This window comes from Aquarana catesbeiana, linkage group LG05, assembly GCF_042186555.1.
Source record: "Aquarana catesbeiana isolate 2022-GZ linkage group LG05, ASM4218655v1, whole genome shotgun sequence".
Lineage (NCBI taxonomy): Eukaryota > Metazoa > Chordata > Amphibia > Anura > Ranidae > Aquarana > Aquarana catesbeiana.
The window spans coordinates 131435804-131451207 of record NC_133328.1 but is presented as its reverse complement, the minus strand read 5'-3'; the positions used below and the strand labels follow the sequence as shown (position 1 = coordinate 131451207).

Genomic DNA, 15404 nt, shown 5'->3' with positions numbered 1-15404 from the left:
ATACCTATTTTTGGTATGATGTCACAGTTTTACCATGTCACCTGTTTGAATCTACTTATGCAGTGCATGCAGCTGGCCCTGTATGCAATTTATATTGCCTTGGTTTATTATGGAAGTTGTTTTGAGCGAAAGCAGTGCCATCACCAAATGTGAGGAACATATAGCTTACAGAAACAAACAGAGATGGCAAAGAAGAAATAAAGGTAGTTTCTCCAGATGTACAGAGAACAAGGAAGCAAAAATAATGATTAAAGATCAATTGTGACATTGTAAGGTCAGATAAAAAAATAAAAAATAACATTGTTCAACAATCCCCAATCAACAATGCTCCAAACTAAAAAAGCGTAACAGAGAAAACATGTTACAAATGGCATAGAAAGTTAAATCAGAACAGTCCACGTCTTTTGTAACATATATTTTACAAATTAATTTGTAAATAAAATTGGCAGTATTTTGATAAATATGACTGCCAGATATAATTACCTTTTTATTTCTTCAGTTTAGATAAATAATTAAATAAGTGAAACGCAACTAAACGGTCTGTATTTTTTTTTTTTTTAATCCACTGGTTATTTCATAAGGTGCAAAATATGTTTCCCTATTTTTACTTAATAGTAGTATTTAAGTGGGCATTGCAAGGAAATAATCTATTTGTGTGTAAAAAAATTGAGGCTTGACTTTGTAAATTATAAGAAATATGTGAAAAAATATATTTAATGTGTTTCCTGTGTGAACATGGCTTTCCTTACTTCATCTTGTAGGCAGAATAGAGCAAACGCTGGTAATAAAGCAGCACTTCACACAGGTATTAGACTAGTAATGTAGAAGCACTCCTAGGATATAAAACCTATTATAACAGTTTTTATTCTGAGTTTTTCACACAGCAAATACAAAGCAAATTTGTCATGGAAAATCCCAGCTGGTTTTATATTTACAGCATTTTTTGTGGCATTGTAAAATGGCAAACTGGTTAGACAGATCTGGCTAACTATAATTTCAAAAGTCATAAGAGGCACAAAGACAACATGAAAATGAGGTGTAAGTTCATTCTGGATATATAAATATGTCCGCTTGAAACTACAGTTTACCCAAGAAATAACAACCACATTACCAATTGTTTGTATGTATTTTAAATCAAAATGGGGTCTTATTTCAACTGATTTTCAGGTAGGACCTCCATTAAAAGGCTAAAACCCTCAAAAATTGCATCTGTGAAGGTTGCTATAGTCACAGCAGATTATTCAATTTCTACTAAAATCAGCAATACATGGATCCAGTGCAGTCTGACTGCTTATAGGGAAACTGTAATGGTTAAGGTTGTGTTTAAGTTTGCACATTTTTAAACAGAATTTTTCAGCAGTCCAGGTAAATGTAGCCTGGGAAACACTAAATAGAGCTTAGAGTTCTAGAGGCAAGTCATAACTATTAATTATTCATATACAATATTGTATATATTTCTTTCTTGCATAAAGGTTTTTAAAAAATATACAAAACAACACAGAAAAAAAGTAGAGAAAAACATTAATGCAGATTTGTCTTAGAAAGTTGCATACTTGAAAAATTGGCTTGCACAGAACTGGGGATGAGACCAAAGGTTTTTAGGAAATTCATGGACAATCCTGGTTCAAAGTCTTGGTTCATGCATCCTTGTGAGATGGCTTGGGAAGATTATGATTATAGGGACTTGCAGGTTGTGAAAAAGCTTTTTAGAGTGGAACATATAAGCGGATGATCATAAATCATTCTGTAAATATGTTTTTGTTCATGGAAATTACCTTAGTGGTTGTTATGCCAACACTTGTTTAAAGCCTACCCAGTCCTTTATATGTTAAGTGGCTATTGCAGTCCACTATTCTCATGAGCTGACACGCCCTAATGAGCTATGCCTCCCTTGAGTTTTGAAAGTGTTAAGCATGCTAAGCTTATTCTGGAAGCCCAGAAGGTTTTTTTTGTAGTGAGAAATACAATCTTTTGGTAAAAAGATCAAAACAGTATGAAAACGTAGAAAAATCCAGGAAGAATGTTCATCTTGAATATGGCAGCCCTACTGAGCTAGACAAACTAAATAGTTTAGTCCACAATGTGTTTGATAAGTGTTTTGTAGTTGTGGCTGTAAAGTTCTGCTAGGTTAAAGGGGAATTCTGTTTCTGAATAGGAAGTTTTGTTGGCACTGTGTCACCACAGCTAGGGTTAGGGTTATATTCAGCATGAAAGATTAGAAAAGTTGCTTTTAAGGTTGAAGGTTGGAGAGCTCTTGGAACTTAGTAAGGGACAACAGAATGCTGTCACCAAAGGCCGCACATTTATAATTTCTCTTAGCTATGGTAAAGCCCTTTATGTTAGGATCTGCAGTTAGAGTGCTTTCACATTGGGGCGGTGGGATGGGAAAAAAAAGTCCTGCAAGCAGCATCTTTGGGGCAGTGTGGGAGCGCTGTATACATCGCTCCTAAACCACCCCTCTCCATTGAAATGAACGCCTGAAAAAAAAGCTTCAGAAACGCCGCATCACGGGCACTTTTAACACTTTCTTCAGCTGCTAACACGACGGTAAAGCGCCGCTAAAACTGGCGGCGCTTTATCGCCAACAGACTCCCGCCCCAGTGTGAAAGTACCCTAAAAGAGGAGTTCCAGTCTCCCCCCAAAAAATTTAAAGTCAGCAGCTATAAATACTGTAGCTGCTGACTTTAAATATAAGGACACTTACCTGCCCCTGGTTCCAGAAATGTCCTCACCCGAGCCGATTCTTCAATCTGCTTTGGGTGCTGACGCCAGCATCTATACAGGGGGAAATCGCACAGCTGACTTCAAACTGTGCATGCGTGAGCCGCAGTCTTATGGGACCTGTGAAGTGTCCCAGAAGGAGGGGGGGCTGAACTTCCTCCATTCAGACCGCTACAGCGATTTAACCAGAACTGGGGGGGCGGATACCTGTCAAAATCAAAAGAAATAAAAAATAATGTGCCAAATGTAAAGGAAGGTGAGGAGGAGGAGGAAGAGTGTAATTTCCCCTTTTGGAATCAAAAGAATGGCTCCAGGGTGAGTATAAATATTAGGGGAGATAATGGGCAACCCTCATAGGCCACTTTTTGAATAGTAAGAGTGTCTGAGAAGAGGCCAATCACCTTATCAGTGTCCAGTGGTAGAAAGAACCTTCTTTCTAATATTTAGCAGCCCAATGTATATGTAATGTTTATTCAGAGCTTTCAGTGTGTTGTCTTGGGCTTTCCTCACTGGGACAAAAACCACTTGCGCCGGTGTTATTAAGGAGGGGAGTAATGATAATAAACGATTCACTGAAAGCTTGGCGTACAGTTGATATCCACATTATGGAGCAAATTGTGCCTGTAGTTGGATACCTGTATAGGGTCTTTTCCTTACTTTGGCAAGACTGTGATATGCTTTAACCTCTTCCCGACCAGCCCATCGCAGTTGTACTGCGGCAGGTTGGCTCCCCTGGGCGAAACGACGTAACTGTACGTCGGTTCGCCTTTTGACCACTAGGGGGCGCATGCACCCGTGGCACCACGCTGGAGCTGATGTGAGTGCCCGGCAGGCACAATGACCGCCGGGCACCCGTGATTGCTTGTGACAGAGCGAGAACCGGGATCTGGTTCAGGGGAGAGGAGAGAGATTGTGTGTTCATACTAAGTATGAACACCAATCTCTCTCCTCCCCTAGTCAGTCCCACCCCCCCCCATAGTTAGAACACACACTAGGGAACATAGTTAACCCCTTGATCGCCCCCTAGTGTTAACCCCTTCTCTGCCAGTGACATTTATACAGTAATCAGTGCATTTTTATAGCACTGATCGCTGTATAATTGTCAGTGGTCCCAAAAATGTGCCAAAAGTGTCCAGTTTGTCCGCAGCAATATCGCAGTCCCGATAAAAATCGCAGATCACCGTCATTACTAGTAAAAAAAAAAAATAATAAAAATGCCATAAATCTATTCCCTATTTTGTAGACGCTATAACTTTTGCGCAAACCAATCAATATACACTTATTGTGTTTTTTTTTTTTTTTTTACCAAAAATATGTAGAAGAATACATATTGGCCTAAACTGAGGAAAACATTTGTTTTTGTTTTTTTAAATTTGGGATATTTATTATATCAAAAAGTAAAAGATATTGTGTTTTTTTTCAAAATTTTCGCTCTTCTTTTGTTTATAGAGCAAAAAATAAAAACCGCAGAGGTGATCAAATACCACCAAAAGTAAGCTCTATTTGTGGGAAAAAAAGGACGACAATTTGTTTGGGTACAGCATCACACGACCACGCAGTTGTCAGTTAAAGCGACGCAGTGCCGTATCGCAAAAAATTGCCTGCTCATTGAGCAGCCAAATCTTCCGGGGCTGAAGTGGTTAAGGAGGTGATGGGAGGTCTGTGGCTCAGATAAGAGTGTAGACTTTGGCTAGAGGAATGCAGAGGACATCTTGGGGGTATTTTCAGTTGGTGCCCCTGGGAAGTGCTGCACAGTAGGGTTTAAGAAGCAAAGCGTCAGGACTAATGGATATTTAACAAAGCATTAGCTCTTAAGGAATGCATCAAGCCCACTTAGTTAACAGGCATTCATCAGGGCTAATAGATATTTTATACCAGCCAACTGGCTTGTCTTTAAGGTTAAGTTCATTTTTTTTTTTTTTTTAATTTTAGAAATGCATTAATGGTATGAAAAATAAAATATGCATTTATAAAATGTAAAAATTTCAGCCGGAAAAGCATTGCAGTCATGGTTAATACACCACAGGGTGTAATGCTGAGGCTGCACACTCTACTACTAAGCTGAGACGTATAGAGTTTCAGTTAGAGGAAATCAGGAAGGATAGCTGGACTGCAAATTATGTGATGTCACCACGCTACTATGTCCAGCTGACCTTCTGAAACTTGACACGCATGGGTGAAAGTGTTCCAGGAGAACGCGCTTGGGAACAATCACAGCCACTTCAAGAAGCCTTCTCTCACTGGCTGCACACAGTTTGTGAGCCAGAGAGCACGTACAGAGCCTGTGATCACACCCAGAAAGGAGAAGGGAATGTGTGCACGTTTTGTAACACTCATCTGCCGAGGTGGCAGATAGGAAGTGTAGTTTTTGCATGGGACCTATGGCAGATATGAATGACATGGCATGATGGGGACGCATGACCATGCTAATTTTAAAAACAAATAGATTTGAGACATTAGGTAAAACCTAGGATTCTGGTAGGAGTGCAAATGTAAGTTGATTTCTAGGGTCATATATGTTCCCATGCTGCATGTTATAACCAAAACATGAGTGTAACATGGGGAGAAAGGGGAACTTTTGTTCCTCATGAGTACGTCTAATAAGTAAACAAAACCGATTAATAAACATTTATCTGTAGTTGACTGCAGTCTGGCTCGTTGTTCCTGCATACATTTCCGGGGTTTGTGAACACAAGCTTTAGAAGGCTCCATCTTTGAACCTGTGAAAAAGGGTGAAAGTACTGCGCTATATCCAAAATAACATAAACAGAAAGCTGCTAACACACAGACAAACCAAGTCAAAGTAGAAGTGAAAACAATAAGTGTAGCGCTAGAAATAATGACTACCCGTATGCATCCAAACCGTTTCATTCAAGCAGGCGGGATGGGTTCAATAGGAAACAGTGATAATATAGGGTAGTGAACCTCACAAAATATGTGAATAAGCTAATACAAAAAATGGGAGAAATGTCCACAAATAAAATGTCCAATAATGGGAGGACTAGCTCCTCAATCTTCAACTGAAATGGGAGATGCACCAAAGAGCAAGGTTAGCACAAATGAACATTCAGGTAGAATGGGTACTCTTACCGGATCTGTTGGACGCACCTACCATACGGCAGTGCGTCTATAAGGCTTTGGGATATTAAATCCCCAGTGGTGACGCCAAACTGGATGGTCTCCTGTAAACCTTGAACTCAAATCTGAACCGTGTTGGGTGTAGGTAGAAAACGAAGGTTCCCAAAGATTGAACAGCCGCCAGACAAGTCCAGCAATGAAGGTGGTCCAAAAATGGTCATCAGAACTCCGGCATGGGGAAATAAAGAAAAAAGGGGCTCCACGTGGAGTAGGTCAACCAAGGTGGTAAAATGGCATATAAAAAGTGATCACAAAGGTACCTAAAATGGCAATGTGGGAAGCAGGAGGTGCTGGTCTGACGCGTTTCGACTAAAAAGTCTTCCACAGGGTATTATCCTTACCTCCCCACATTGCTCCTATATATAAACTGTACATCAATTACTGAATGAAATATGACGGGGGCGGACCTATTTCATTCAGTAATTGATTGTGCTAACCTTGCTCTTTGGTGCATCTCCCATTTTGGTTGAAGATTGAGGAGCTAGTCTTCCCATTATTGGACATTTTATTTGTGGACATTTCTCCCATTTTTTGTATTAGCTTATTCACATATTTTGTGAGGTTCACTACCCTATATTATCACTGTTTCCTATTGCACCCATCCCGCCTGCTTGAATGAGACTGTTTGGATGCATATGGGTAGTCATTATTTCTAGCGCTACACTTATTGTTTTCACTCTATCTTTGAACCTCCTGTCTGCTGTGAGGTTTACCTGTCTGTGATGACTGAATGGTTTGCAGTAGTGTTCTCTGTTTGGAGATGTCCGGGTGTTTCAGGGCTCATCGGAGTCCCAGTATGCAGACATCTAGAATTCTCTGTACCAGTCTGGGAAGAGGGTAAACAAGCAGAATTGATCACAGAAGGGGGAGATGTCCTCAGTGGTGAGTAGTGCTGTGCAACCTTGATGTATGGCTAAAAAGCCAAATGCTACAGTAAGTGCCAGCAGTATGTAATTTCCCTTTCTAGCAAGGCTTTCATGAGGGCCGCAATGCTGATGTGTTACTAAGTAGAAGGTGGAAAGGTCTTGACAATTTCTTATTTCCACACTGTTAAACAGGACATGTTTGTGATTCCAGGTATTACTTAGGATTTCTTCCTTAATCTAAAAGCTTGTGATGCAACCCACATCTCTCAGTGGATCCATATGTCTACTTCTGTACTCTTTCAAATTCAGTAGGGGATACTTGAGATCTGTCCAGGATATTGTTGTATGTGGACAGGAGGGTTTCATAGATCTGGACTGTTTCCACCCTCTTTGGCACTCCTCTGATCTACAGATTCTGGTGGCATGCACTTTTATCCAGGTTCTCTTTATAGCACTGTATTTCTATAAGATGCATATTGTGAGATACCCCTTTTATTTGTAAAATGGTGAATTAAAAGGTTACTTTAGATGCTTAAGGCCACTGTTTGTGGATTAGACATCCTTGGCATCTGACTGAACAATGCAATTCTGTTTGTGTTATCTATTGGTCCTACTACCAATGCGCTGAAGCTTGAGAATGCACTACCTTATATGAGTGCAGGGAGTTTGGGCCTTAGGAATAGTCAGATTGTTCTGAGGGCTGAAAATGTCTGAAAACAGCTTCATGAGGTTTCAACCCAGTTGTGAGTGAGGGTGGTTGATAGAGGGGATAGAACCTCTGCTGTTCACCATAATGCTTTTCTAGACAGCCCAAACGTGCTAATTACCCTATGTAGTGCCGGAGCTTCTCAGCTAGGCAGCCAACCCTGTTGCGTGCCAATCTACTCCCCCTCCACACATTTTTTTAGATATTTTTTGCTTTAAAATTAAAACATATTTTGAAAAATAATTTTTTTAGTCCTGCTCTTAATACATAAATGAAGAAAATATATACACAACACTGTATGTCCTCTAATGATTTATTCAGGCAGCTGCAGTATCTTGAAAATACATTTCATGTTCAATAATATCTATCTGGCTGCTATAAAAGCGCTTTGCTTGCTGCAGTGTTATGTATTGTTTTAGAATGCACTGGTCTTAGCAATGTCATGGTGTTTAACAAGAGCCAGGACTTTGTATGGTTGTACTATAGGACCAGCGATTATGAATGTATTCCGCTGTTCTTCGCTGTTTCTTTTTCTGCTCCATATTGAGTGTCCTTATTTGACATGGCTAAACCTACAGTTATACCTCCCCTCTCCACACTTGCTACCAGGCTACTTTCCAGTGTACTGGGCTGTGTAGTTGTGGTAATCCTCTATTGTGATGGGATTATTGCAAACCAAACAACTGACTGCAGAGCTAAGTTGTGAGATAAAGGAATTCAAAGTAGATGAGAAGAAGGAATAAAAGGGTGAATAATGGTAGGTGCTGCATGCCAATTTTACCAAAGTCCTTTATAGACTTTAATAAAATGTTGTCCCCTATAACAAAAAAAGGAAAACCTATTTATACAGTTGATACATACATATATATATAGATATATATATATCTATAGATATATATATATCTATAGATATAGATATATCTATATCTATAGATATATATATCATCAATCAATCTCCTATACAGGTGCATCTCATAAAATTAGAATATCATCAAAAAGTGTAACTCATATATTTTATATACACGCGTTACACACAGAGTGATATATTTCGAACAATTATTACTTTTAATATTGATGATTATGACTTATAGCTAGTGAAAACCCAAAATTCTGTATCTCAGAAAATCATAATATTACATAGGACCAATAAAAAAGTGGACCAACACCAGCAGATGACATGGCTCCCCAAATCATCACTGACTTTGGAAATTTCACCTCATGCAACTTGGATTCTGTGACTCTCCAATCTTCCTCCAGACTCTGGGACCTTGATTTCCAAATGAAATCCAAAATTTTCCATACTCTGTAATGATTTGGGGAGCCATGTCATCTTCTGGTGTTGGTCCACTGTGTTTGACCAAGTCCAAAGTCAGAGCAGCCCTCTAGCAGGAAATTCTAGAGCACTTCATGCTTCCCTTTGCTGACCAGCTTTATGGAGATGCTGATTTAATTTTCCATCAGGACTTGGCACCTGCACACACTGCCAAAAATACCAATACCTGGTTTAATGATCATTGTATCACGGTGCTTGATTGGCCAGCAAACTCTCCCGACCTAAATCCCATAGAGAATCTGTGGGGTATTGTCAAGAGGAAGATGAGAGACACCAGACCCAACCAGACAAGCCGAAGGCCACTATCAAAGCAACCTGGGATTCCATAACACTTCAGCAGTGCCACAGGCTGATCGCCCTCCATGCCATGCCACATTAATGTAGTAATTCATGCAAAAGGAACCCCGACCAAGTATTGAGTGCATATTATACTGTACATGGACATGCTTTTCAGTAAGCCAACATTTCTGTATTAAAAATCTTTTTTTTTTTTTTTTTTTATTGGTCTTATGTAATTTAATTTTCTGAGATACAGAATTTTGGGTTTTCACTATCTGTAAGCCATAATCATCAAAATTAAAAGAAAGAAATGATTGAAATATATCACTCTGTGTGTAACACATCAACAGTATTTAAAATATATGAGTTTCACTTTTTAATGCTATTCTAATTTTATGAGATGCACCTGTATGTATATACTGTATATCACAAAAGTGAATACACCCCTCACATTTTTGTAAATATTTTATTATATCTTTTCATGTGACAACACTGAGGAAATGACACTTTGCTACAATGTAAAGTAGTGAGTGTACAGCTTGTTTAACAGTGTAAATTTGCTGTCCCCTCAAAATAACTCAACACACAGCCATTAATTATTGTCTAAAGCCCTGGCAACAAAAGTGAGTACACCCCTAATTGAAAATTTCCAAACTGTGCCCAAAGTGTCAATATTTTGTGTGGCCACAATAATTTTCCAGCACTGCCTTAACTCTCTTGGGCAATGAGTTCACCAGAGCTTACAGGTTGCCACTGAAGTCCTCTTCCACTCCTCCATGACGACATCACTGAGCTGGTGGATATTAGAGACCTTGCGCTCCTCCGCCTTCCATTTGAGGATGCCCCACAGATGCTCAATAGGGTTTAGGTCTGGAGACATGCTTGGCCATTCCATCACCTTTACCCCCAGCTTCTTTAGCAAGGCAGTGGTCATCTTGGAGGTGTGTTTGTGGTCGTTATCATGTTGTTTTTGAAGGGAGGGGATCATGCTCTGCTTCAGTATGTCACAGTGCATGTTGGCATTCATGGTTCCAACAATGAACTGTAGTTCCCCAGTGCAAGCAGCAATCATGCAGCCCCAGACCATGACGCTCCCACCACCATGCTTGACTGTAGGTAAGACACACTTGTCTTTGTACTCCTCACCTGGTTGCCGCCACACACGCTTGGCACCATCTGAACCAAATAGGTTTATCTTGGTCTCATCAGACCACAGGACATGGTTCCAGTAATCTATGTCCTTAGTCTGCTTCAGTCTTCTGGAAACTGTTTGCGGGCTTTCTTGTGCATCATCTTTAGAAGAGGCTTCCTTCTGAGATGACAGCCATGCAGACCAATTTGATGCAGTGTGCAGTGTATGGTCTGAGCACTGACAGGAAAACACCCCACTCCTTCACCTCAGCAGCAATGCTGGCAGCACTGAGACAACCTCTGGATATGATGCTGAGCGCGTGCACGCAACTTCTTTGGTCGACCGTGGAGACATGTATATATACAGTATCTCACAAATATTTTATGTTAATACAGTCATCATGCTTAACTTTATTTTTGCGTAGTATCTACAAATGGATTAGTGTCGACATTTGGACTATATTAACTTAACTATTTATTAATAACGTCCATGCATAGAGATGGGATAGGATAGGATAGATAGGATGTTTCAGAATTAGTTTTTTGCTGATTCCAAGTGAATGCTGTAAATGGTGTGTCACAGAGAACACATCATCTTGTATCATTTAACTGGATTAACTAGTATGGAACCAAGGTTGAAACCCAAAATAGATAGAACTTTAGAGTAGAAATGCCTGATACTGTGGGTGTATAAACCCATCCAGATGGACCTTTGTAGGAATGCCATCCCCCACTTTCCTTCTTACCCTTGCTTGTGACACAATTTTTCTGTATTTTCTATATACTGCCCAGATAAAACTAGAAAGAATCTGCTACAGGGTGAGTGATAAGTCTTGTGCCCCCAAGTGGAATTTTTCTAGTAATATACAATATGGAGAAGTCATTTTGGCTTTTGACATCAGATTTGGCTGAAAAGTTTGACTTGACTTGTTACAGCTGTGCCAAATGTGGAAGGTGCTTCTTGCTGGGTTTCTGAAAGCTCTAAAGACTTGACAGAAATGTTATTTATTCAATTTCTCAGAAAAAAGAATAAGCAGTTTTGTGTACAGATCTGCTTCAAACATTTTGACATTATTTATCAGATACAAGTTTCCCCATGTGTTTATCAAGCATCCTAGCAAGTGTCTGGCAAGTTTTTCATGCATGTCAGCAGCTAGCTATGTTATAGACTAAGTTCACCTTTTTGGAACATGTTACACCCATATTTGGGGTGGAACATGTAATGTATTCCAGCTCCTGCTGCCAAGCCCCCACCCCCTCCCTGAATCCCCCCCCCCCCCTCCCTGTGACAGTGGGTGGGGTTTCTTCTCGCCGCACCTGCTGTCGCAATTTAAAAACTGCATATCCGTGTGGGGCTCTGGCCACACGGCCATGTCATTTTTTCACGGTTTTGTGTGAATGAATGATCTACAAGTAACACATCTGAACTTCAAGGATGCTGATGAGCACTCTCATAGTTCATTCACAAGCCTTGCAGCTTTTAAATGGACAGCTCATATGAAGGTATGGAGAGAAAGCTGCAGGGCTTGTCTGCAGGAGCCCACATTATACCTGTAATTTACTCTGCAAGTGCAATGGTTTTCAGGCTCCTGCAGGAAAAAAATTATAAATGCACTTTTTTTTCCTGCAAAAATATGTGCATGTATTATTTTGTTTTTAAAGTATTGTTTTACTTTACTTACTTTATGTGCACTACGTTAGTTATTTTTCATTTTTGGTGAAGAGATGGAAGTAGGTTGACTAAAGTAGCCCAGAGCTGTAGAACACAACAAAACAATTGCAAGACACCTCCATGCTTGTTTTCCCTCTTAAAACTTTAGCAATTTCCATAGGAATTAACAGAGATATAAATGATATAAAATAACAAAGAAAATTGGATGTACACTTCAACATCAGATAGATGGTACTGGCACAGCGCTGCGAGGTGCTTCTCCATTGACCATCTTCAGCTTCAACAGAAACTGGAAAATAAAAGGCTAAATTAGCATTTTCATTTAGAACTATCACAGGCTTTGCAAGAATTAAGATGGATCTACCATCACAAAGGAGACCAAGGAGAGTACTTCTACAAGCTGTCTTTTTCCGAAATATTTGTTTAAATAAGGCTAATTTAGTTAATCCTTCGCAGTTTTGTGATAATTGCAGTTCTATCGAGCTTTTTGTTCCAGGTTTAAAATACTGCAGAAGTTTACAATCCAAAAACTGAAGAAAAAAAATCTGTTTCCTTGGCATGGGAGAGACAGTTTTTTTCCTGACAGCTTCACTTTGCATATACTGCTAACTATCGCCATGTATCTTCATCACCCGCATGTGCTCAGACAATTTGGTTTCAGTTATGTTCCACTAAATCCCTTTTAGTAGCTGAGGTTTGGCCCACCTGTCTCCTCTACAACACCTGCAACATATGTTTGTGTAACCCTAATATACATTTTCTTTTGGGGCCTATGAATTTCCCCCTGAGCTTTCTGCTTATAAACAGCTGAGTAATTTTGTTTTCTAATGACGGCTTCTTGTCCCCTGGCAATGAGGCAATAACATAATCTCTGAGCAAAGAGTGCAGTTTTTCACTGAGCCACATTTTTTTCATCATATAAATTTGGCTAAGAATGCTTAGCATTGTAAATGTTGGTAGTTCTTTCCTGATAACAAAGCCTAATACATTAGCCAAGCAAAGATTGCAAGTTTTTTAGCAGCATTTTTATAACTTTTGTACTGCGGCAATGGAAAAGCTTTGCTTTCTGTTGTAAAGCCTTAAGTGTTGTTGTGTGAAAGTTTGAAGGCCTATGTCGTGTGTATATATTTAATGTATATGTGTGTGTTGTGTGTGACAGACAGATACCTTTTATGTGCATCTTTTACTGGCAATAAACAGATAACTTTTTCCATACGCAAATAAAATATCTTATTTCAGCAAAGTACTATAAAGTAGGACACAGATGCTGATGTGATTTCTGGATCCCGTTATACATGCCTTTAATAGTAAATGTTTTAAATATATCAGTATGCAAAATATGTGAAATAACATACAGTAAGCATGATATAGATATCCTGATTTGGAGAATTTAAGAGATTCTTAGAAAGGCATGTAGTTTAGACATGTTTCAGGAAATTGAGTCCCTAATAAAATATACTGTAATTGCAGGCACCAAAATATATGTTACAATTTAGTACCAAGTAAGCCAGAAGATCCTTAGAAGTCTTTGGACATGCTGTGAAACTCGGGCAGGGAAACTGGAAGGCAAGATTTGAAATCGTGACACCAAGGACTAGTCAATGGCAGAAATGGGGGCCCTCTACTCAGACCAATGAATATGTTCCTTTAAACTAGAACTAAACTTTATCTGAGCACCAAAAACTGAAAATGCTGTGTAATTCATTGTTAATGTTCAAAGTAAACTCACCCATCCATCCATGTCTCCATGCTTTATTTTGCTGTTGTTTTAAAAACACACACCTTGAGTAAGGTCAGATGATTAATGTAGCATTTACTTCCTCAAATCCATCTGCACTTAGCTCAGGCATGCAGGCAGCGGGGTGTGCTTAGCTGAAAAAGCCCCTCCTTTTCTCCTCCCATGAGGACTCCTAGGATGTATGACATAGGCCAAAAAACAGGAAGTAACTGAAGAAATGTAAAAAAATGTTTAAAACAAGTAAATATGTTTTGACTACATGGAGCTATTGGCTTAATTTCAGGACAATTGACCATTACCACCATCTGATGGAACTTGTTCCTTGAACATACATACATACCTCCATGACCACTTTCCTTAGCTCTGAGTTCTTTCTCCCTGTGAGAATACCATGGACCTAATACCTCCTTTGCGTCCTCTTTTCTGGGAGGGGCTAGATATAAAGGGAACCACACACCAAAGAGACCCACTAAAGGAATTCACAATTTTATTTATCACTGCTTACCCCTCCCTCCCTGCTGCTCCCTCCCCTCATTATTATCTTTTTTTTTCCATTCTCTTCCCTCTTCCTCCTTCCCTTCAGCCCTCTTTCCATCTTCTCCTATCTCTTGTTATATCCTAGCAATCTACTCCTCCCACCCCAATTAAAATCAAGTTAACTGTACCTTTACCTCACCCTTGCCCCATATCCTTGATGGGACGGGTTGACCCCTCTTCATTACTGTCTCCATACAGCTGCTTTTTGCTTTATGTCACAATGAGACTCCAGATATCTTAAAGTTTTTACTGCTATGTATTTCCACCTTTTACAGATTTGACCTGTCTTTTCTAAGTAATCAATAAAACTTTATTGAATGAAAAAAAAAAAGTAAATATGATATACTATATTTACTGTTTACTAATGCTACCAGCATAATGAATAAAAATAGTTAATGTTGATTGAGAGATTAGTTCCGTTTTAAGTTCTGCACCAATCTAAATTGTCAGCATTCTGACCTGAAAAAGTGCCACAACCTTGAAGTTAGCATAGGCACAGCCAATTTTTAATGCAACAAAATAATTGATATTGATGAAATTGAACTAGATATGGGAATATATGGATATTTTCCCAGCAGAGTTTCCCTAAGACTGCATGCCTTTGACAGTATGGCAATCACTTTTATAACTTATTGTTATTTTTTTATGTGAAAGTGATATAAAAATGAAGATATATCTATTACCATTACTTTAAATTTTAACAGAGGTGTTTTCCTTACAAAGCGTCTGCTGTGTTTTATGGGGGAGCCGTGAATCATGCAGATGCTATGTAAAATACAGCTGACATATTTTTGGGTTTCAGGTACAATGCTGAGTTATTTACACTCTTGCATTAAAGTGGAAATATGCTGTATTGCAGACAGGTGATAAATATTTAAGCAACAATGCCATTTTGTCAGCCAGTTTCCGCAGCATTGTTAATGTAATTGCTCTCAATGTTATTGCTCAGCAGTCCCTGGTAATAAATAAGTTGCAGGCCATTTTTACAGCTGGTTACTGGTCACTCAGCAAGGACTAAATCAGGGTGATTCTTCCCATAAATGGTTTTACTAGGATATTACTGCATATGTATCGTGATGCAGTGCATGGACTTGTGTCCACTTTCAAGCCTCTGTCTCATATTCGCTCAATTACTGCTTAAGATGACATTTCATAATATGTAAGACTCTGGAATGTCAGTATAACAGTGGCACTAAACTGAAAGCTTCAACACTAGTTTACCACAATGTAAGGTGTTAATGTGAACAGAGCCTTCACAAAACAAAACATTTGTTATGTCCATG

General features: G+C 39.2%; 1 protein-coding gene across 4 annotated transcripts in view; it reads left to right on the top strand.

Moving 5' to 3' along the window:
• TBC1D5 (TBC1 domain family member 5) overlaps positions 1–15404 on the top strand; it is an 842416-nt gene that overhangs the window by 667606 nt on the left and 159406 nt on the right. The gene's annotated exons all lie outside the window — the stretch shown is intronic.